General features: G+C 39.9%; 1 pseudogene; it reads right to left on the bottom strand.

The window, feature by feature from the left end:
- Window positions 1–865: 865 nt before the first annotated feature.
- LOC149991329 (uncharacterized) lies at window positions 866–23,873 on the bottom strand (annotated as a pseudogene).
- Between the last annotated feature and the right edge of the window lie 1,271 nt (window positions 23,874–25,144).

The raw sequence follows: 25,144 nt of genomic DNA, 5'->3' as shown, positions 1-25,144 counted from the left end.
ATAGCAGATGCTTTTAAATGGCAGGTAACCACAAAAATTACTTATCTTTGATAGAAAATTGGGTTTTATAATTACACTGGATATAAGTGGTGTAAAATATTGTCACAAACAATACACCTCAAACAAAATGAGGCCATACTTTAATATTATTCACTAGATTGTGCTCAGTAGACATATATTGAATAAGTGATTTTTAATCTATTTTCCCCCAATTACCCAGTACAATTTTTGCTCACAGTAAGGGTTCAGTAAATGTTTGCTGAAGATATTGACTAGGAGAGAGGTAAGAAAAGATGGAACCTCTTAGCTGGATGTCAAGTATTATAATTGGAATTTACCTGGGAATGGATGTTTAAAGAAGATGTAAACTGCACATGGCATACAGGTAAATAAAGTCAGATAACAACAAAGCAAACCATTAAGCAGAAAATACTGGCACTGAAATAAACAAAGGCACAATTTGCCAATAGCAAAAATGTTACTTACTTTAAGAGATAACCAAAAAAAAGTTTATACTGGACCATACTTTTCTCACCCAATTCAGTTTGAGACAGAACAATAGAGACACTGTCTTCCTTGATAGACATCCTAGTTTCCAGTAATTTATTATGGACCTGTTATCCATGAATCAATATAAACCTATTCAGACTTGAGGATCAGTTTCCACAAGTATGAAGCTGAACTTCCTTTTATTTGGCCTAAAAGGCTTGAAGGGACTTCAATTATTTCATGTAGTTTCAATAACATTCTTTTATCTCTTCAGACCAGAGTCAAAATATTCACACAGTATTCATACTGCATGCAGCACTTTTGACCCACCCTTTGGTCGCTTAAATTGCCCCTTTTTGGTTCTTTTTTCACTTTCTCAGATCTTTCATGAAGTGTAGTAAAGAGAACTGGACTGGATATTCCAGCTGCAGTTTGGTCTATCATTGGAATGGCTTCTTCTAGCCACAGTGTTCCAGTCAGTCTACTGTTTCTTTGGCTATAAAATCTATAGTTGTAATCAAAGGACCTACTTCTTGATCTCCTTCTTTCATAACTTCAGCTTCCAGAACATCTATATCTGTCATAACCATCATAGTGTGAAGAACTGTACACATTTCTCATTTTTTTGGGGGGGGGGGCTTTCATCTGATTTGGAGTCTTCTGATCCCCTTGTCCAAAATGTATTTAAATTTGGAGACCACAAATCCATTTTTTGTCCAAATGATGTAAAGCATCATTGGCATCACGAACATCTTCAAATTGAACATAAACAAATCCTCTTGGCCAGTGAGTGTAGAAATCAAATGGAACATCCACATCAACTATAGGACCATAACAACCAAATCATAAATCTTCAGAGTTGGTTTCATGGGCCATGCTCCTTATGAATGGAGACATGCTGAGGGGGCACAGGTAGCAACTTGGTGGCTGTATGAGTCTCAACAGGGGCACTAACAGGCTCAGCAAACCATCTACCGCTCCAGGGGTGGATCCTCTGACATACACAACCTCTATTTTTCTTCTTCTTATAGTTCATTTAAAAATAATGCTAGATTGTTTATTTGAGAATTTCCTTGTCGAAGTTGGCCTTAAATACTATAAACTTTTCTCTTAGTACCACCTTTGCTGCATTCCAAAAATTTTCTTATATTATATATTCATTTTCATTTATCTCTATGTATCTTTTGATCTCTCCTTTTATTTCTCCTTTGATGTAGTTGTTCAGTAGTATGTTGTTTAATCTCCACAAATTTATGATTTTTCCAGCTTTCCTCTTGTTAGTTTCACTTTAAACCATTGCAGTTGGAAAGTAGGCTTGGTATAATTCAAATCTTCTTACATTTATTGAGACTAGCTCTGTGCCCCGACATATAGTCTGTCCTTGAGAATGTTCCATATGCACTTCAAGAGTGTGTATTATGTGGTTCTGGGATGAAAAGTTCTAAAAATATCAGTTATATCCATATGGTCTAATGCATCATGTGGCCAATATTTTCTTACTGACTTTCTGGATGACCTATCCGTCAGAACATGGAGGCAGCTGGAATGCACACCTGGACTTTTGACATATGCAAATGAACCATATGCAAATAAACCTGGTCCTGGCCCTTCCCATAGGAAATGAAAATGGACTTCCCTTATTCCCAGAGGAACTGTTGAGGAACCTAGTCTGATATGTTGACTGGCCTGGTGGGGGAAAAGCAGGGAGATGCAAATGACCTACTGGATGTGTTTATGGGTGGGCTCACCCTAACCAGAATGCGTGTTTGGCAAAGTGTGAAGACAGTACCTGCAGAGGCAAAGTGAGGCGATTACTATTGGCCCGCGTGGGTGACCAGAAGTCTCCACTCCCCTTTCCTTCCCTTTTCCCTCTTCTCCATTCCCCCTTTCCTTGCTCCTACCAGCCTGCAAGGTGGACTGGGAGTCACCTTTCTCCCTTTCCCTTACTCCTATGGGCCCACAATATCCTCTTGATAACAAATACCATTGGCCAGAACATGAAAAATTTAACCTCCAAATTCTTACTGACCATGACAACTTCCTCAGACATAATGGCAAATGGTCCAAAGTTCCATATGTAGTAGCCTTTTTGACTCTTCGCTGCAGACCATCTCTTTGCTCCTCCTGCTCCCTCCTCCAACTTATTCTCCGGCTGACCTTCACCTGCAGTTCCTCTGCAGTGCAGAATTCCCCCAACTCCCCCTATCCATGTCTTTGACAGAAGCAGACCCCTCAGACCTTGGACACCCTTACCTCTCCCCATATACCCCTCCCAGTCAACAGCTCCCCCTGTGGTAAACCTTCCTCCCTCATCCCCATCCCCTCCTGACTTGCCAGCCAAAGACAAGCCATTGCCATCCCCAGATTCCACCCTTCTCATTTTGCCCCCCTGCACCCGTTCTCGGGCTGCCACACTCCATTGTTCTCTCCACCATCCTTGGGCCTGTATCCTCTTTGTGAGGTAGCAGGAGCTGAGGGCATCGTCTGGGTACATGGCCCCTTTTCCCTCATAGATTTAGCCCAAGTTGAGTGCTGTCTAGGGTCTTATACTGCAGATCCTACCCACTTTTGCTAGGAGTTCCAATATATAACTCAGACATATTCATTAACTTATCAAGATGTCTATGTCATCCTAACCTCCTCCACCACCCCAAAGGAAAAAGATCATATTCTGTCCACTGCCTCCACATTTGCAGACACCCTATATGTCCAGGATCTCTATAGGACTCCAGCTGGACTCACTGCAGTCCCAGCTGAAGATCCTCACTGGAACTATCAGTCAGGGTTCCCTGATTTGGCTAAGATGTCTAATTTCCTCACATTCCTAGTTGAAGGCATGCATAGGGCTGCCCTTAAGGCCATCAATTATGACAAAATCCTAGAAATTACACAGGAGACCTGTGAGAATCCAGCCTCATTCATGAACCATCTTACAGAGGCCATTCTCAAGTATGCCAACTTGGACCCCAACTATATACTCTGCCCCTGATATTACAAGAAAGTTATGGAAGCTGGAGGAATTTGGACAGCCTTCCAAGTCTTTAATAACAGAGAGGAGGAGAAAATAAACAACAAAAATTAAAAAGAGACCAGCATAAATACCTTATGTTAGCTACCACCATTAATGGTCAGCCCATGACAGGTCAAGGGAACAAAGGCTTTCCTAAGCTCCACCAGGACTGTGCTTCAAGTGTAAGCAGACAGATCATTGGGCACAACAATGTCCCCAACTGTGGCCCCTGCTGGGTCACTGTCCATCCTGCAGACAGAAGGGACATTGGAGTGTCGACTGTCCTCTGGCCTCTAACCAGTGGGCCAGTAAACTGTTTCAGTCCAATTCAGCTCAACCTGAAAAGGATGAAGACTTCAGCATTCCTAATCTGTTGGGGCTTGCCACTGATGACTGATGGTGCCTGGGCTCGGAGCCCCTGTCTCTAATCATCTTGACGGCTGAACCCAGGTTAAATCATGGCAGTAGCAGGTATGTCCATCTCCTTTTTTGTGGACACAGGGGAGACCTATTCCATACTTATTGAATATGCAGGTGTTTTACTCCCATCCCCCATTTCTGTTATTGGAGTTAACAGGGTCCAAACTAAAACCCTAGCTACTAAAACCCTAGCTACCAAATCTCTTACATGTACATTAGGGTCCTTAACCTTCACGTATTCTTTCTTGGTTATGCCTGAATGCCCAGTTTCCTTCTTGGGAAGAGACATCCTGGCCAAACTAGGGACATCCCTGTCTCTTAATCTAGATGGAGAGACTAAAGCTGACACCATTCTCCTTTTGGCTTTAGCGCAAGAAGCTTCCCAGGGGGATACCCCTCATCAACTGCACCATTGTAGTGTAAATTTTAACTGCCTTGTTTGGGATATTGAGAACCTAGTAGGAGCCAGACACCACCAGCCAGTATGGGTCACCCTCAAGCCTGGGGCTTCATTCCCCAGTCAGTCTCAGTATCCTTTCAGTGTATAAGCTATGAAAGGTCTGTAGCTGGTTATCCACTGTCTGCTCAAAGCTGGACTCCTACAACCAGCAAACTCTTCTGCCAACACTCCCATCCTAGCTGTTAAGAAACCTGACACCCTCTGGCCCCCTGCTCTCCAGAGATCAGAGGCCTTAGCCAACCAATATCTGAAAAACCTCTTGACTTATGTTTCTAAGTCCTTATCTATTGCAGGACCAGTCTTCCCCAGGGTCTCCATCCCCCAAAGGCCAGCAAGTACCCATTTGTGTTTCTCATACTTAACATTCAGGATCTTCTAGCCCAGTAGGTCACTGGCCAACTCTCCTGTGCAACTTCATGATCAATATAGCATGTCAGGAGCAACACGAGAATAACGTGGCCTCTCCTCTGAATCTGGTGTCAAAATTTACATACCCTCTCCGGTTCACCACCCCTCCCCTACTAAAACTCACTGAGGCTTCCAACCATATCTCTTGTTCGGGGAACCCCTCTCCCCTGCTATCCCCCTTTGACACCTCCAATACCAGCTCCCCAATGAGTGCCAACTAATCCTTTTATAGCAAATTCCTCAGTACCTGACCCCATCCAGGGAATGACCTGGGCAGAGACTATCTTGATCTGGGAAAAAGAAACCCAGACAGTACCTTTAGGAGGTACCTGGAACTTCTACAGGGCACTCAATACAGGCACATCTTCTACAACTCTCAGATTTGTCTACCACCTTTATCTTCAGGTACATCTTCGACATTTTGGCATTTTCTTACTGTGTGGGTCACAAGTCTACCTCTATCTACCTACCAATTGGACAGGGACCTGCACAATCGCCTTTCTAGCCCCTCCCCTACAGGTGATTCCACCTTACTTGGAGTTTCCTATTCCCCTTTCTACGGCAGTAAGACTAAAGTGAGCTCCAGTACTAACCCCCATCCTGGCAGTCCTTGGCCTTACTCCTGGAGTCACAATGGGAGCAGCAGGGCTGGGAATTTCACTCAAATATCATCAGGAGTTATCCCTAGAGCTTGAACAAAGCCTAGAGAATAGGGCACAGGCTAATTCCAAACTTGAATAGCAGGTAAACTCCCTAGCCGTAATTGTCCTTCAGAATAGAAGGGCTTTAGACCTCCTTACTGCTCATAAAGGGGGTATCTGTGCTTTTTGGCTGGAAGACTGCTATTTTTATGTTAACTGATCTGGAATAGTACAAGACATGGTTAAGAGGCTAACGGATCAAGCTGCCTGATTAAAGGATAAGATGATAAGCTCATCGGATTCATGGTTTGACTTAACTGTCCCTCTGAAACCCATCCTTCTACCCCTCCTTACACCTTTGCTAACACTGCTTTTAGCTCTCATTCTAGGACCTTGCCTTCTTGTCAGCTTCATCAAAAGAACGGTCAGTACAACTACAGTGCAGACAGCCCACACCCTCATGCTCCTGTCTACTTCTCAGTATCAACCCCTGCCAGCACAAGAAACATCAGAGATACAGACACAGAGAGAATTGTACACTCTAACTATGCCCCTATGTCAGCAGGAAGTAGCCAGAATGACTGCAACTCCCTTTTCCCCTAAGCCCTTCATCCGTGAAACTGGACCTCAGCATCATTCTTTTTATTACAAACAAAAGACTGGAAATGTCAGAATACGCCATGGCCACAGCTGAACTGCCCACCCAGAGTTTTGATGTATGCAAATGAACTTATGCAGATTAACCTGGACCCATAGTAAATGAAAATGGACTGTGCTCCTTCCCAGAAGAAATGTTAATGGACATAACCCAATATGTAAACTGGCCTGGTGGGGGAAAAGCAGGAAGATGCAAATGACCTGCTGAATGTATTGGTGGGTAAACTCACCCTAACTGAAAAGTGTGTTTGGCAGAGTGTGAAGACGGTGCCTGCAATGACTCAGGCAGGCAGTTCCTATGGGCCCATGTGGGTGACTACGAGTCTACATTCCCTCTTTCCTCCTTCTCCATTCCCCTTTTCCTTGCTCCTACAGAGGCCCACAAGTTGGCCCAGGAGTTTCCTCTTCCCTCTAACCCCCTTCCCCCTCTTCATTCAATAAACCTGATGTTTAATCTTACAATGGTCTCTGGGTGATTTCTCAGAGCAAGGCTACTTGACACTATCCATTGCTGTAAGTGGGGTATAAAAAGTCCTCTAGTATAATTGTATGTTTGTCAATTTCTCCTTTTAGGTCTGCTAATACTCGCTTTATGTATTTTGGTGCTCCTAGATTGAGTGCATATCCAAGGGTGGAAAAATGGTTTACAGTTGTGGGTACACAAAACACAGAGTTTGTTCTTGTATTATTTATTAATTATGTATTATTAAAACAATATAACTGTAAACCTACTTTTGCCCACCCCTGTATATTTACTGTATGTCTTCTTCACGAATTGTCACTTTTATTATTATAAAATGTCCATCTTTGCCTCTCGACATCTTTTTTTTGTCTTGAAATGTATTTTGTCTGATGAGTACTGCCACACTTTTCTCTTGATACCATTTTCTTAAGAGTATCATCTTCCATCCTTTCATTTTAAGTTTATGTTTCTCTTTAGAGCTGAAATGGGTCTCCTGAAAGCAATATATCGTTGTTGTTGTTTTTTTAATCCATGTCACTACTCTGTGCCTTTTGATTGGTTAATTCAATCCATTTACATTTAGAGTGTTTTTTGATATATGAGCACTTACTACAGCCATACTACATTTTGTTTTCTGGTTGTTCTGTATCTTCATCGTTTATTTTCCTTTGTGTTTTTCTGCTATTTTAGTTTAATGGTTTACTATGATTTTTATCTCCATTTCTCCACTTCTGGATTTTTGCTTTTTGGTTACCATGAGGTTTATGTTAAATGTCTCATACATACAGTAATACTTTTTTGTTTAGCTTGTTTTTTTCTTCATTCACCTTTACATGGCCAGTCCTTTTTCTCCTCCCCTTTTATGTTTTTGTTGCCTCAGTTTATTCCATTTTATGCTGTGTACTTGTTACCAAATTACAGTAGTTATTATTTTTAATGCTTTTTTACCCTTTAACCTTTATAATTGTTTAGTATCTTACTCTGAAGTAGAGTTCTACTTCATTGCTTCAGTCTCTCCATTTGTGATCTTACAGTCTGCCCATTTGTGATCTTACTCTAAGTTTTGTATACTTTTGTCCTTTTGTTTCTAGCATAAGAGCTCCCTTTAACATTTCTTGTAATGTTGTTCCTATGGCAGCGATTTCAGTTTTTATTTGTCTGGGAAGGCCTTTATTTCTCCTTTATAGCTAAAATAACTCTGCTGGATATATTATTCTTGACTGATCATTGCCTCCTTTCAATATTTTGAATATTTTTATTATACTCTCTCCTGGCTCAAAGGGTTTCTGCTGAAAATCAATAAAATAATGGAGTTTCCTTTATAGCTTATAGTTTTTTCCCCCGTGGCTGCTTTGAGAACTCTTTCTTTGTCATTAACTTTTGGCAGTTTTACTATACAGTGTCTTGGAGAACATCTTTTTGGGTTGAGATTGTTAGGTGTTCTCTTACCTTCTTATGTTTTATTGTCTTTTTCCACATGTTGGATATATTCTCATTGAATAGACTCTCTGATCTCTTCTCCCTCTCATCTACTTCTGATATAACCATTATCATTATATTGTTTCTTCTAATGGAGTCAGATAGTTCTTGTAGAGTTCATTTCTTAAGTCTTAGTTCTCTCTCTTTTCTTCCTCCTGAGTCATTTCTGTATTTCTATCTTTGTATTTGCTAATTTTCTCTCCCATTTGGTCTACTCTATTTTCAGTGCTCTCTAATGCATTTCTCATCTCATTCCTTAATTCTTCAGCTCTAGAATTTCTGTTTGGTTCTTTTTAGTAGTTTTAGTCTTTGTTAAAGTACGCCTGTTGTTTATTAATTTTAGTCCTGAGCTCACTGACCTGCATTTCTGAGTTTTTTTTATATCTCATTAACTTTTTCTTTCATAAATGCAAACTTAAAATCTTTGTCATTGTGACTTGTCACAATTTTCTATGTCTTTGAATTTGGTTCCTGAAGATTTTCCCATCTCTTTCTGTCCTACATTGTTAACTTGATTATTCATGGTACTTGATGGATCGTTTCTGTGCCTATGGATTTCAGGAAGTGAACTTTTTTTTTAAGGTACTGTTTTGCTCTTAATTCAAGTTGACAAGTAGAGGTCTTTTGTTTTCCAGTAGATGGTGCTATAGTGAAAGTTTTGTTTTCTCTTACCTGCACTAGTAGTACCTGTAGGATCTCGATATGGCAGTGTCCCCTTGGTCATTGAAAATGCCCCCCATTCCCTAGGCTTGTGGACATCTCATTTGTGTGAGGGTGGCTTTGGTCACAGGGCACCACCCCTTTGATAGGATGTGGTGGGCAGCGTGAGTCCAGACCTACAAGCTCCAGGTGTTTTATTTCCTTGTTACCTATGGCTATCACCCATAGTGTGCTATTTGAGGTGTCTCCATTGCCTCAACTGGGTTCTGCCTGTACCAGGGTCCACTGTGATGGTATGGGCATGGACAGGTGGAATCATGATGTTGTGGCTTTGCATTTATGTTAGTAATGGCCATTGCAAGACCACATCTTTGCCTCTTTGCCAGTACGTCTGCAGCATCTTCATCCTATCACCAGATTTCAACTCAATGAGGGCAGGCATTTTGCTTCTGCCACTCCTATCCTCCAGGTCACTGTGTGAGAGCTGCAGCCCAACTCTTCCACTGCTATCGTGTGACCAGGGGCTGCAGTATGCTCCAAACTGTACTTGCATCCCTCATCTGTTTTCCCACTTCTCTCACCTTCTTTGTTCATTCCAATGCTCCCACCTTTAGATGTCCCAATGTGTGGATCTCTCAGTTGCTTTTGTGTATTGAATAGAGGATCCTTTGTTGAATTATAGTTATCCAACTTCTTGTAAGTTTAAGGCAGTGGTTCTCAACCTTCCTAATGCCGTGACCCTTTAATACAGTTCCTCATGTTGTGGTGACATCTAACCATAAAATTATTTTCACTGCTACTTCATAACTGTAATTTTGCTACTGTTATAAATTGTAATGTAAATATCTGATATGCAGGACGTGTTTTCATTGTTACAAATTGAACATAATTAAAGCATAGTGATTAATCACAAAAACAATATGTAATTATATATGTGTTTTCCGATGGTCTTAGGTGACCCCTGTGAAAGGGTCATTCGACCCCCAAAGGGGTCACGACCCACAGGTTGAGAACTGCTGGTTTAAGGGGACATACATAGGGGTCTTATCACTCTGCCATCATTCTGACATCACCCCTCCTCACAAATGTTATTTTTTATTTTTTGAACCAAAAACGAAGGAGAACAACTTGAGGGAAATCAGTGCTCTTAATGAGTTTGTTAATTATTTAAATACTTTGAAGTATTAACTTGATTAAGTCATCTGTTCTGTTTTTCTTATTATGACAATAATACCAGTTGTAGCTACTATTTAGTGAACATCTACCACACCACAAGATAGGTTATCTTATTTAATCCCTGTCAGCTAGTATCATGTACCTGAATATGAGGAGGGATATTTAAAAAAATACATTTATAATTCTCTCTGCTCTCATACTCTGTGTTCCATAGATTACATGTCATTGGTTAATCCAGCTAAGTTCTGGCTTCACTTACTCTGACATTCAGAATTCACATGCTGATAAACACTCCCTGATTTCACCAGGGAAGAGATGCTTATGTTTTTTTTTCTGCTTGTATTCATCATCTTTTTTATTGCTTTTATCTCTCGCAGTTGTCTTTCCCCAAATATCTAATACTCTCTTATTTTGCCAGATCAGATTTAATTTTTAGCTTCTAATATAAGGCTTTACATTTTCAATTAATTGGTAGAGCTTCCGAATTTTTAGTATAATGTTTATAGCCTGATGTCACAAATACAACAGTTTGAGAGATGAGAAAAAGGCTTATTAGTCTCCTTTTGCATCCATAAGACCCTAAGAATGAGAAATGGAAGGCTCTGTCAGGCAGCAAGTTTGGGTGTGTAACATTCTCCACATGTTCCACTTTCGCTGTCTTATTTTCAGAGCAAAAATGACTCCAATTATAGAAAAAAAGTGGCTGGTGGGTTCTATGAGCTGTGATCTTTGATTTCAAATGTAAATGGAAATTACCACAATAGAGTCACTTATATCAAATAAATGAAAATGGAGCTAAAAGGTCACAAAGTGGTTTGCCTTATGTTCACCCCACCTATGAACTTTTGAACCAGCTGTGAGACCACTTCCTGAACTTTACTTTTTTTTTTCACCATAGCAACCAGACCATCTGCACTTTTCATCTTGAAAGGAGTCAGTCTGGTTCACCAGCCATTATCCTTCTTTCGCATAGAGGACCTAAATGAAGTTTGAGCCCTTGGACTTTCATACTTGTTGTTAGAAGCACATTCTGAAATGTGGTTACCTCAGAGCCTCACTGCCCATACCTGACCAATCAATTTTGAACAAGCCATCACACCATGTTTGACAACCAATAGAGAAAGTTTCTTTTGTTATGAACTTGTGGTTTTTGCCTTTATAAGATCTGGCTTTCTTTGTCTTTCCACAGAACCAGTTTCAGGTTTTCCTCTGAATCTGTCTCTCCCAAATTCAAATTCTATAAGACTCCAAATAAACTTTTACTTTTTTTATAGCCTCAGGTATTTATTCATCAACACAAAGACAAACTGAATTAGTGAATACATAAAAGATAATTTTTAAAATGGGTATTCAGTTGTATCCCTAAGGACTGAGAAAGCCAATAATAGAATGGGAAGACAATTAAGAAGGTGTTCTAGAAAAGTGAAACTTTCACAGATAAATTTGTGACTTTTCAATCATTAGAAGAATTTTAGGTAGTTATGCCATTAGCAGTTTCTGGGTTCTAATGGAAGTCTCTGTTTAGAATAAAATTTTTACACTCTTTTAAATTATATTTTTCCATTAACATTTATCCCCCTTATAAAGCCCTAGGGGGGAAAAAATTGTGTGTATGTATGTGTGGTCACTGGTAAGCTTTCCTCTCCAGTTCTTTAATTATCAAGGCCATTTTGACATTTAATTATATAAGAAAATGTGATTGTTCCTTAAGTTTATGGCAACCTCCAAGTATAGTGAATATTGGACAGCAGTGCATTTTAATCAAAGCCATATTTTCCAAAGTAATTTTGGGCCTTAATTATCTACTGTAATATGTAAATCACCTGTCTTGTTTATCTGTAAACAATAACCAAATCCCAATTTCATTGCCTCACTTTGTCACATTGTTATAGCTTAAAAAGAGATAAAAGTTTGTTGAAATCTCACTTTTGGCCACTGATCATATGTAGATAGGCATACACATAATCTGTATAGCTATAGTTTGTCTCTAGATAAATTCAGTACTGTACGAGAATTGTGGTGGCATATATAATTTTTGTGTGATGGGTAATAGTTGGCGTCTTGTACTTGGCTCCCTACTAAAGTCAGCTAGCTAGCTGATAAGGACTGGGAATAGAGACAGAAAGCCTAAGGCAGGAAGGAAGCCTGAGAAAAAGCCTGGGAAAGTCATCAAAAGTATTTCCTGCAATAGATTTGGAGTCATGGGTGTGAGCAGAATTAGATACTAAGCCAGCAGAACCAGAGATGGCAATTCTAAGCAGAAAAAATACTTCAGAGTGTGGGTAAATCTGAGACTAACCATGACAGGCAAAAACAAGAAGATAATTCACAGGAAAAATGTTGCCAAGCCCACAGGCCAATGCTATTCCACTGCTGCATTTTGTTTTCCCTGCACAATATTGCCCATTATAGTGTATTAAATTACAGTTAGTTGCTAATATTTTAAATTGAAGGGATATCACATAAAAATTCTGTTTCTCTTAAAATATGTGGCAACTCCGTTATGTATTTCTACATGATAACAATCATTAAGAGCTGAGAAATAATAACAATATTAATAATAATAATAAATATTTTCTGAGCACTTACTATGTACCAGGTTCTATTCTCAGATCTTTAAGTATATTAACTCACTTAATCCTTAAAATAACTCTATCAAGTGGGTGGTATTATTACTACCATTTTACATCTAAGCTCTAACACAGAGCATGTGATCTTAGACAGGTTGCCTCTGAGGATCCACTTTTCCAATATTAAAGTGTGTATGCTCTTATTGATCTGGAATTCCACAGGCCATCAGTAAGTATGTGATGAATGAATAGGACTATTTTCAGAAATACAATAAATTTGTGTAAAGACAAGGCATATACTCAATAAATCCTATTTAGAATAATTGTTAAGCAAATGGATTTGGAGTTAGAACCGTGTTTGAGGTCCTGAGCTCAACTGTTTACCAGTTGTATGCCCTTGGACAAGAATCTTGACCTTGATTAGCCTTTTCTTCCTCATTTATAAAATGGAGATAATAATATGTCACATATAAGGTTGTTGTGAGATTAAATGAGATAAAGAATGAAAACCATTTAGCACCTAGGCCTAGCATATATGCTAAGCAAATGTCAAGTGCATGAGAAGAATAATTACCTGCTCATTTTTCTATTTTTATTATATAACTAAATCATTTGTACTCCAAGGCATTTTGTTTGCATGTATTGCTTAATCTGATTAGATATATCTTTGTGTGTCATTAGAGCTTTTTTTTATTTTTACAATAATAGACATCCCTTTGGTTAATTTTTCACCATCCTATCACCTAAACTCCCTTGTAACCAATAATATTTGAGAAATTGATAGTGCTAAGTATACTGGCTACAACTACAGAACATAGAAAAGTTAGCAACTTCAAAACCAAATTGAATTTAACACATATTATAGTGACAAAATGAGTAGCAGCTTCGCCAACTTTATCAATCTATCCATAAGCATTCACTAAGCCATATACAGGGTGAGGCAAAAGTAGGATTACAGTCACAAGTATATGAAACACAGAGTTTATTCTTGTATTATTATTATTTATTAATTATTGTATTATTTTCCAAACAAACAACTGTATGACTTCTGGACAATTATTTCATATTAAATCATTAGAACTGAAACCCTTATTTCCTATAGACTCAGTGTTCTAAATTACAGTTCCCCCCTAAAAATGAATTTCATATAAAAATACCAAAGCTGATTTTATATAAAAATAACTAAATGCAAATGTGCATTCTTATAGACATATATAAAATCATAGTTGTTATACAAAATACATGCTTTAATATTCCTTTAAGAATATTTCAGGCATGAGCTGGATTTAATAAGCATCTTAAAATATAAATACAAAATATCTGGACTAGAAGTACTGTCTTTTCCCAGAAGATTTCCCTGTAACAAGCATTGGCATTCTTCATTGCTTCAAAAATCTTCCAACTGGGTTCAAAATTAGGGTTATATGTCTCAAAAAACATTGTCTATTTGATGTACATGTATGTCTCTCAAAGCTTTGAATGACAAATGGTGGGGGAGGGTATGTTTCCATGGTGCTATCTTCAATAATCCTTTGCTCTTCCATTTCTTCTAGAGTCAGCTGTCTTATCTGGTGTTGTCAAATGAGAGGGCAACTTAGCAAAGTATTGCTGTTGGCTTATAAATGGTCATAAATATGAGATATAAGGATTAATATGGTGTTTTTATTTAGAATAATAATTTTTAAATATCTTAAAAGTGATAGACTGTCACAGGAAGGAGAAGTCTAAGAAGACATGATAAATAAATGTAATTTAAGTCCCAAATGGGATCTTGGAGCACAAAAAAGAATAATAGATAAAAACTAAGAAAATTTGAATAAAGTACGGATTTCCATTAATAATAATGTATTAATACTGATGCAGTAGAGGGAGAAGATGGTGGCCAAGTAGGTGGAAACTGAGTCCACTTGCTCTTGCCCCCAACTCAGATTCTTGGCTGATCTGACAAACAATGGAATCTTAGCTGATCAGGTTTGAACAATCAATGGAATCTTAGCTGATATGAAGTTTGAAAGCCAAGGAATACAGAAGATGCTTCACAATGGGTGGTAAGGAGATTTTATAAGTGGAAGGGGGAATACCCTGTGTATGGCACCTTTAGCCATGGAGACTCTAGTCAGAATTTGCAGCTTTGTGGTTCTCTCCCCTTCTAGGATAGGGAACCTCCCAATCTGGGCCAGGAATGACTTGGGAGGATATACAAAGTTCAGGAGATTCAGGCTACACACACACAGCAAGAAGCACATCCATAGCTGCAGTGCCAGATGCCAATGGGATAATGAGAGACAGACTGTGGTCAGCCATGACTATGAGAGAATTTTGGATTTTTGGAGAGGGTCGTGTGCGTGAAAAACCACACAGTGACTTGGTACTGCAGTGGGTGTGCCACTGGAGGACATTTTTAAGAGGGGAGCTGAAGTGTGCTGGCCAGGGGCCCCGAGCGTAGCTGCCCCATCAGGAAAGGAACAAGATTGAAAGTGCAATTTGCTCCCACTGAATATAGCTGGGCAGGGACAACAGAAAGTTTCAGAGCAAAGGGACTTCTGGGTCTTAGTCCAGCACTGTAGCAAGCTAGGGGCTATGCAGAATGGAGAGTTCAGGACTGTGTCTATGGTGAGGGCAGTGAGCTGGGAATTGGACAGGCAGGAGTTGACCACATGAGATTATTTACAGACAGACAGAACCTCCTTCCCCTGCAGTGTTCAAACCTCTGGGACTGAAAGCACATACACCGTCCCCACCTCCTGCAGGACTGCAAGCACTGCATCCAGCCGGGAAGGTCTGCAAAACAGGCAAGACAGGCTCAATAACCTCCTGCAGGGTGCATACCTGCAGGAGAAAGTCAGGAAGAGAAATTCCAAAAGGACCAATTTTGTACTTCTCTCAGGGATAGAAAATACACTGGTTCCTAGGGCCCTATTTCACTGAGGCCAGCAAAGCAAGGAGATCAAAAATCGGTGCTGCAAGAGGGAAGCAGGGCCCCACCCACCCTTGGCTCACACACACAGCTTCCAGTAACAGGTGGCAGGAAAGAACTGACTGACTCTCTTACATAGATAGGCCCTTCACTTGAAACGAACAGCTAGTTCATCAGAAACTATATATTGTTGGAAATAAGTTGGGACAGAACAAGACAGTGGCACAAGGGTCCAAGAACATGCCCACAATTTTTCCAGAAAACTGAACAGTGCCTCCAAGGGAAGAACCAGGGGTCTCACCTTCCCAATCAAAATAGAAGCCCCCTCTAGAGGCAGGTGAAGGTGGTTCATTTGGTGCTGCCAGAAGTTGGGTGACCCACCCCTGGATCCAGAAGACAAAAGGCAAACATCAAATTCTACTGAGATAAATTCCAACTCATTCTTCTTCAGAATTTGCATTATTTTATTTTCTCACATAGCCTTTAAACATTTCTTCTTTTTCTTCTATTGTATTCCAATGAATTCACTATCTTTGTCTTTTATTTTTTATTCTTTTTATTTATATTTTATATTTTATCTTGTCTTTCTCCGTTTTGCTTTTGTCCTGCCCTTTCTTATTTTTGTTTTAAATTTTATTTTCCCCTTCTATATCTTGTTCCTATTCCTTACTCTTACTATCTCTACACTTTATTCCTTACTCTTACAATTTCTACTCTCTATCTTCTCAAAATCATTTTTCTTCCTTTAATCAGCTCACGTTCTTTTCCCCCTTCTTATAATACTCTTATTTTCTTTCCACCTTTATTAGTCATTGTTTGTTTTATGTGGCTATTGCAGTTATTGCTGTTTTTCTTCAATTTTATTCCTACTTGTTTACTTTTTTTAAATTTCAAATCTCACAGGTTACTATCCCCCTGTCTTAATCCATTTTGCCTTTCTCCTGCCCTTACTTATTTGAGTTTGGAATTTTACTTTTTCCATTTTTTAGCCTGGATTCTATTCTTTACTCTTATTGTTTCTCCTTCCTCTATCCTCTCAAAACCATTTTTCTTTACTGTAGACATTTCATATTCTCTTTTCTCTTCCTTACACAATTCTTATTCTCCTTCCACCTTTATTAACCTTTGCTCATCTGTTGCTGCTATTGTCTCTGTCATGTTGTTTTTTCAATTTTGTTCCTATTGGTGGTTCACTATATATTTTAAACCTTAAACTATACTCTTCCCTTTTCTTATTCCATTTTTCCATTGCCCTTCCCTTTTTTTACTTATATTTTAAATGTTTTTCTCCCTTTCTTTGCCTCATTTATGTTTCCTATTCTTATTATTTCTTCTCCCTCTTCCAACTCAAAATTATTTTTCTCTCCTTTAGTCATCTCATATTCTTTTTTCCTATCTTATAATACTCTTAATCTCTTTCCAACTTTATTAACCTTTTCTCATTTGCTATTGATATTGCTGATGTGGTAGGTGGGTATTTTTGCTGGCATGAGTTTGGAATTCTGGGTAGTTTTCCTTTGTATTGCCAGCACCTGTACAACAGCATACAAGATGTGGTGGGGGTTGTGATTCTCAGTCAGCCAGCCAGAGGGAAAAACACAACAATGAATGAGCCATAATTAATCAAAGCCCAACTACAACAAGAGAGCCCACATAAACTGAATAAAAGTCATGTCTAGAGCATCCAGATCAGGAGATCAAAGAGACTACACCATTGAGTCTCACAGAACTCCTACCACAGAAGTCTACTCCCAAAACACAGGCAGTCAAAGCAGAGCAATATAAGACACAGAAAAAAAACAAAAAGAGTTACTTAAAATGTGGAGTCAAAGAAACAACCCCCAATCAAAAGGAAAGGAGGAATCCCCAGAAAAATAGCTAAATGAAATTGAGCCAAGCAATCTATCAGGCCTAGAGTTCAAAATAATTGTTATAAGGACATTCAAGGAACTCAATGGGAACTACATCAGCATGAAAAATGACAGAGAAACTATGAATAAGAGCCAAAATGAAATGAAGAGTAGAACATCTGAAATAAAGAATATACTGGAAGGATTTAAAAGCAAGCTGATGAAGCAGAGAATCAAATCAGTGAGCTGGAAGATAAGGTAGAAAAAACAGTCAGTCACAGCAACAAAACAAAAACAGACTTATAAAGAACATGGATATTTTAAGGGAACTTCAGGGCAACATAAAATGTAACAACATTTATATCACAGAAAAAACAGAATGAGAAGAAAGGAGCAAGGCATAGGAAACTTATTTGAAAAAATGACAGAAAACTTCCCTAACTTGGTGAGGCAAAAAGTCATGCAAGTTCAGAAAGCACAGAGAGTCCCAATCAAGATGAACCCAAGGAGCCCATTTCAAGGGACATCATAATTGAAATGGCAAAATTTAAAGACAAAGAGAGAATCTTAAAGGTGCAAGGGAGAAACAGCTAGTACCATAAAAGGGAGCTCTGATAAGACTATCAGCTGATTTCTCAACAGAAATACTACAAGCCAGAAGGAATTGGCATAAGATTATCCAACTAATGAAAAAGCAAAAACCTATAACCAAGACTACTCTATCCAGCAAGACTCTCATTTAAAATGGAAGGCAAAATAAAGAGCTTCCCAGAAAAAAAGAAGGCTAAAAGAGCACATCTCCACCAAGCCAGCACTGCAAGAGATTTTAAAGGGAGTACTTTAGGAAGAAGAAGAAATAGAGAAAGACGAAGAGAGAGGAACACAGGTACAAAAGGGAAAATGGCAATGAACAAGTATTTATTAATCATAACCTTAAATGTAAATGGATTAAATGCTCCAATCAAAAGGCACAGGGTAGCTGAATGGATAAGAAAACATAATCCGCATATATACTGTCTACAAGAGACCTACCTCATAAAAAAAAGGATGGAATTCCAAAAATGGATAGGAAAATAAAAAGCTTGGGTAGTAATACTTATATCAGACAAAACAGACTTCACAACAAAGGCTATAAAAACAGACAGAGAAGGACACTTCATGATATTTAAGGGAGCGGTTCAACAAGAGGATATAACCATCATAAAAATATATGGACCCAACAAAGGAGCACCTAAATATATAAGGAAAATCTTAGAAGACTTTAAGAAGGAGATCAACAGTAATATAGCCATCATAGGGGGATTTTAACACCTCACTGTTGTCAATAATGCGTAGATTTTCCAAACAAAGAATCAACAAGAATATTATGGCATTGAACAATACTCCAGATCAAATGGACTTAATTGATATTTATGGAACATTTCACCCCAAAGAAGTAAAGTATACATTCTTTTCAAATACTCATGGATTATTTTCAAAGATAGACTACATGGTAGGACAGAAAACAAGAATTAACAAATTCAAAAAATTCAAATAATATAAAGCATCTTCTCAGATTACAATGGCTTGAAACTAGAAACCAACCTCAAGGAAAAACGCAAACACATTCAAATACATGGAGGCTAAATAACAGGTTATTAAATAATGAATGGGTTAACAATGAGATCAAGAAAGAAATGAAAAAGTATCTGGAAATAAATGAATAAGAGCACACAACAGCCAAAAACCTATGGGACACAGCGAAGGCAGTCCTGAGAGGGAAATTCATAGCAATACAGGTCTAGAAACATCTCACGTAAACAACCTAACTCTACATCTACAAGAACCAGAGGAACAATAACAAAGCCAAGAGCAAGTAAAAGGAAGGAAATAATCAAAATCAGAGCAAAATTAAAAAACATAGAAACAAACAAAAAAAAAAAATCAAAGGATCAATGAATCCAGGATCTGGTTCTTTAAAAAGATAAACAACCTGGCTGCTGTGGCTCAGTGAACTGAGCATTGGACTGTGAACCAAGTGTCACTGGTTCAATTCCCAGTCAGGGCACATGCCTGGGTTGCATGCCAGGTCCCCAGCTGGGGATGTGTGAGAGGCAACCACACTTGATGTTTCTCTCCCTCTCTTTCTCCTTTCCCCTCTCTCTAAAAACAAATAAATTAAAAAATCTTTAAAAAAATAAAAATAAAAAGATAAACAAAATTGACAAAACTTTAACCAGACTCATCAAGAAAAAAGAGGAACCAAATAAATAAAATCAGAAATAAAAGAGGAGAAGTAACAACTTTTACCACAGAAGTACAAAGGACTGTAAGAAATTACCATGAACAACTTACATGCCAAGAAACTGGACAACATAGGCAAAACAGACAAACTTCTGGAAATACACAAACTCCCAAAACTGAATCAAAGGGAAGCAGAAATCCTGACAGTCTGATAACAACTAGTGAAATCAAAGCAGTAATCAAAACACTTCCAGCACACAAAAGCCCTGGACTAGATGGCGTCACAGGTGAATTTCAACAAACATGCAAAGAAAAACTGACACATATACTTCTCAAACTATTCCAAAAAATTCAAGAAGAGGGAAGACTCCCAAACTCTTTTTACAAGGCCAGTATTATCCTAATTCCAAAACCATGTAAAAACACAATAAAGAAAGAAAACTACAGGCAAATATTTTTAATGAACATAGATGCTAAAATCCTCAACACAATATTGGTAATCTGGATTCGGCAATACATTAAACAGATCATACACCACGATCAAGTGGAATTTATCCCAAGGATGCAAGGATGGTATAACATTTGCTAATCAATAAACGTAATATATCACATAACAAAATGGAAAGCAAAAATCAGGTGGTCATATCAATAGAGGCTGAAAAAGCTTTTGACAAAATCCAGCACGCATTTAGGATAAAAAAAACACTCACCAGGGTGATAATACCTCAAAATAATAAAGGCCACGTACAAGAAACCTACAGCCAACATCATACTCAATGGGCAAAAACTAAAAGTGTTTCCCTTAAGATCAAGAACAGGACAATGGTACCCACTTTCACCACTCTTATTCGACATAGTACTGGAAGTTCTAGCCACAGTGATCAGACAAGAAAAAGACACAAAATGCATCCAAGTTGGAAAGGAGGAAGTAAAACTATTTGATGACAACATGATAGTATACATAGAAAACCCTATAGTCTATATCAAAAAACTGCTCAACTTAAGTGAATATGGCAAAATACTGGAATACAAAGTCAATATTCAGAAATTGAGGGCATTTCTGTACACCAACAATGAAATATTAGAAACAGAATCTAGGGGGGGGATCCCATTCACTATCACAACAACAAAAATAAAGTACCTAGGAATAAACTTAATCAAGGTAAAATATCTGTACTCAAAAACTACAGAACACTGAAGAAAAAAATGTAAGGAAAATAAAAATAAATGGAAGCATATACTGTGTTCATGGATTGGAAGAATTAACATCATTAAAGTGTCCATACTACCCAAAGCAATCTATAGATTCAACACAATTTCTATTAAAATAACAATAGCATACTTCACAGATCTAAAACAAATATTTCAAAAATTTACATGGAACCCAAAAAAGACACCAGATATCCACAGCAATCTGGAGAAAGGATAACAAAGTAGGAGGGATCACAATATCTGATATCAAATTATATTACACGGCCACTGTAATCAAAACAGTCTGGTACTGGCATAAGAACAGACACAAAGATCAATGGGACAGAATAGAGATCACAGAAATAAACCCATGTCTCTGTACTCAATTAATACTTGACAAAGATAAGAGAAGCATAAAATAGAGTAAAAATAGTCTCTTCTATAAATGATGTTGGAAAAACTGGATTGTTACATGCAAAAAAAAAAAATGAAATAGACTACCAACTTACACCATACACCGGAATAAACTCAAAATGAATAAAAGGCTTAATTATTTCAGTCATGACACCATAAAATTTCTAGAGGACATTGGCAGTAAAATTTCAGATATCCCATGCAGAAATATTTTTGCCAACATATCTCCTTGGGCAAAGGAAATAAAGAAAAAATAAATAAATGGGACTACATCAAATTTAAAAAACTTCTCCATGGCTAAAAAACCCCATCAAAATGAAAAGGGAACTGACCACAGGGGAAAACATATTTGCTGATGATACCTTGGATAAGGGTTTGATCTCCAAAATATATAAAGAACTCATATGACCCAACTTCAGAAAGTCAAACAATCCAATTACAAAATGGGCAAAGGACCTGAACAGACATTTCTTCATGGAGACTTAACAGATCGCCAATGGATATATGAAAGGATGCTGAGCATCACTAGCCATCTTAGAGATGCATGTTAACATCAAAGTGAGATACCAACTCACACTGATCAGGATGGTCATTGTTAATAAATCAACAAATGAGTGCTGATGAGGATATGGAGAAAAGGGAACCTGTCATAGAACTCCAATGCTTTTTCCCTTGTATCCGGCAATCAGAAGAATATACAAGACAAGTTTGGAATCTCTGAAATTTCCTTTATCGCAGACATTACAGCATTCACACTTGCCCTCTGCCCTTGGGCTTGTGCTGGACCACCAGCTGGCCTCAGACCATGCTCCCACAGTTCAGCGCACAGTCCTTGCTGCTCACTGCACCCATGTTCACTGTCTCAATACTTGTTCCTTGTTGTGCCCAAACACGAACACCCCCGTAGGGGTTCCTGCCCCTTTTATATTATGCCTAGACAAAGCTGGCTACTGGCCAAAGTATGACATCAATGCTTATATAACTGCGAGTTCATTGCACAGGTGAATCTAATGTTATCTCAAGCAGCCCATGCCTGGGTGTCCAGAGTGAGAAAGCCTGACTAGATTCCATTGTCCTCACAGTCCACCCCTTCAGGCTTCCTCACCTTACAATCTACACAAGATCTATCTTCCATGAGGCTCCCTTGGTGAAAAGGACTGAGCCCTGTACCCATAAAAAACAACAGCAATAAAGGCTACCACAATAAGTAAGTAAGAAACAAGCAATGCCCCCTATTATAGCAAGAGCCAACCTCCATCTGTAGTAGGTCAAGGATGCCCACCACTTCTGCAATGGATTGCTGGTCAGGCATTCAATGTTATGCACTTCGGAGGCCAAAGCCTGCAAGGCTTGGCTAACATTGTGGTGTGCATCGCGGACATACATACAACATTCAGCTCCTACCAGGGCACAAACCCCACCCTGGGAGGCAGTAAACATATCAAGGACCATGCGATTCTGCATGTCATGGGCCTACTGTTGCACCTGGCTCACAGTGCAATGCATTCCCTAATCACTTTCAATAATCATGGGCTGCGCATAGGCAGCATAAAAATGCTTCAGTGCAGCAAGCACAACATCTGTCTTCCACGAGGCTCTCTTGGTGAGGAGGGATGAGCCCTGTACCCATAAACCACAACAGCAATAAAGGCTACAACAACAATTAAGTAAGAAACAAGCAATGCCTCCTATTATAGCAAGGGGCAACTTCATCAGGCATTGGCACCAGGGGATACTCAATATGCCCCTGCAGAACGGCCCTCAAGGCCTTCCCTACCTACACTTGTAGGTGGGACTCTCCTGCAGTTGTCTGTAGCTTCAAACTACAATTTTTGGCACATATCAATGCCCAAGACATACACTCAGGAATGGGGGACACAAACAGTATACTCAAGTTGGGTCAGGCACCCAATGCCTAACGAAAGTTGCACACCCTCCACTTTCACGCTGCGCCCCCCATAACCAGCTATATGGGCCTTAGGCCCTGGGAACTTCTCAGGGTTCCCATACAGGAGAGTGCATCCTTTCCTGTATCCCTCCCTCTTCTCAGGAGGCTATTGGCACAGCCATGTGGTCTTCAAGATACACAGAACAGGTTTCTCAGGGTACACCCCCTGGCAGCTTCACTCCTTCTGGTCTTATCGATCTTTCTGCTTTCTGCGATCAACCCTAGCCCCCTAGAAGATCTGTCCACATCTGGGCACAGGTTGCCCACAAGTGTTCACTCTCTCTACCTCCTGCAACTCAGCCCGCAAAAGGCTAGTAGAGAGAGAGAGAGCTTCTTCTGCTGCAGCTTCTAAACCTGTAAGAAAGTTACAAGTTAACATAACACTATTAACATAGCAAGTTCCTAGCTTTTGCAACATCAGCTGTAACTCAGTATACAGTTACTGGTTGGAAAGCAAAATGCCATCCACCCCTAAATTCTAAAGTTGGGGGTACACTACTAGAGGTTCCCCAGGCCACTGCTGGTACTGCTTCCCCCAAGTCTGCTATGGCAGCTGAGCCAGGTTCCACTCCCGGTGGCATGCTGTAGCAATCTCATCCTCTGCATCACTACCAGGTGGCTTGCAGGGAACCTGGCTCATCCCCCTCTTCTTCTGAGTCCTCAACTACAACTGGGGAGGGGAATGGGACTTGCAGGACTGTCACTCAAGTGATATCATCTTCAATCACGAGAACCTCTCGCCTTTCGCTGTTGCCGCCACTGATGAGGAGAGAGGGGCTGGAAACCCGGGCCACAGACTATTCCACACTCAATGTCCCACTCCGCGTTGCTCCCGTGCAGGGAAGCCTCTCTATGCACCTTCCTTGCCCCTGCAAGCACTTTCCGCCTCCGTTCCATGGCCACCAGCTTGGTGCGTCCCTCTCAAGGCCAGTGGGGGAAGTGGGTTTCCACAGGCTACTGGGCACTGGATGAGAAGGAGCCAAACTGCCCTGCTCGCTCGCTCCGCTCCTCTGGTTGTGCCCCTCAGCTGCCACCACCACCTGTGCTATGGGCTCGGAGTTTCTCTGGGCTGGTCCCCGCCACAGCCACTTCTGCCGCTGTCTCCTCCAGCCACTGTCCCGGTCCTAGCACCAGTTTGCAGGGCTCAGGCCAGTCCTGTGGAGGGCCCCAAGTTGTGAGGAGACCTGCCACCCAGTGCCAGGCACTTCATGATTCTTGGGAGTGTGAATTCTACACCAGATTGCTCAGGATTCTGCAGCAATATTGCCACCTGGAATCTTCTTCCAGCCCATGGATCTGAGCCTCCAAGGCTTGTTCCTTCTTGGACCCGCCGGACTTCACCGCATTGGGAAGCACCATCTGTCTCCGCCTTCAGCTCTGCTGCACCAGGAAGCACAGGTTCCCTCCCAGCTTGCAACTTCACCGTCTCTGCCCCAACTTACAGTGCAGGTCGCTGCACGTCCTGCCCACTACCCCAATTGTTGTAGAACCCCAATGCTTTTTCCCTTGTGTCCAGCAATCAGAAGAATGTACAAGGTAAGGTTGGACTCTCTGACAGTTTCTTTATTGCAGACATCATAGCATTCACACTTGCCTCCACCCTTGAGCTTGCGCTGGACCACCAGCAGGCCGCTGGCCGCACTCCTGCAGCTCAGCACACAACCTTGCTACTTGCTGCACCCCTGCCCACTGCGCCAATATTTGCTCCTTGCAGTGTGCAAACATTAACGCCCCTGTAGGGGTTACTGCCCCTTTTATATTATGCCTAGACAAAGCCAGCTACTACCCAAAATATGACATCAGTGCTTATATAACAGTGAGTGCATTGTGCATGTGAATCTAATGTTAAGCAGCCCACGCCTGGGCATCCAGGATGAGAAAGCCTGACTAGATTTCATTGTCCTCACAGAACTCTAGTGCATTGTTGGTGGGAATGCAGACTGGTGCAGCCACTGTGGAAAACAGTATAGAATTTCCTCAAAAAACTAAAATGGAACTGCCTTTTGACCCAGTGATTCCACTACTGGGGTTATACCCTAAGAGTCCCAAATTCAAAAGAACTTACGCACTCCTATGTTCATAGCAGGCCTATTCACAATAGCTAAGTGTTGGAAACAGCCCAGATGCCCATCAGTAGATGAGTGGATCAAAAACCTGTGGTACATTTA

The sequence above is a fragment of the Furipterus horrens genome, unplaced genomic scaffold, assembly GCF_987537825.1.
Source record: "Furipterus horrens unplaced genomic scaffold, mFurHor1.1.pri manual_scaffold_17, whole genome shotgun sequence".
Taxonomy (NCBI): domain Eukaryota; kingdom Metazoa; phylum Chordata; class Mammalia; order Chiroptera; family Furipteridae; genus Furipterus; species Furipterus horrens.
The sequence above is the reverse complement of the archived record's forward strand: the minus strand, read 5'-3'. Positions and strand labels throughout refer to the sequence as shown.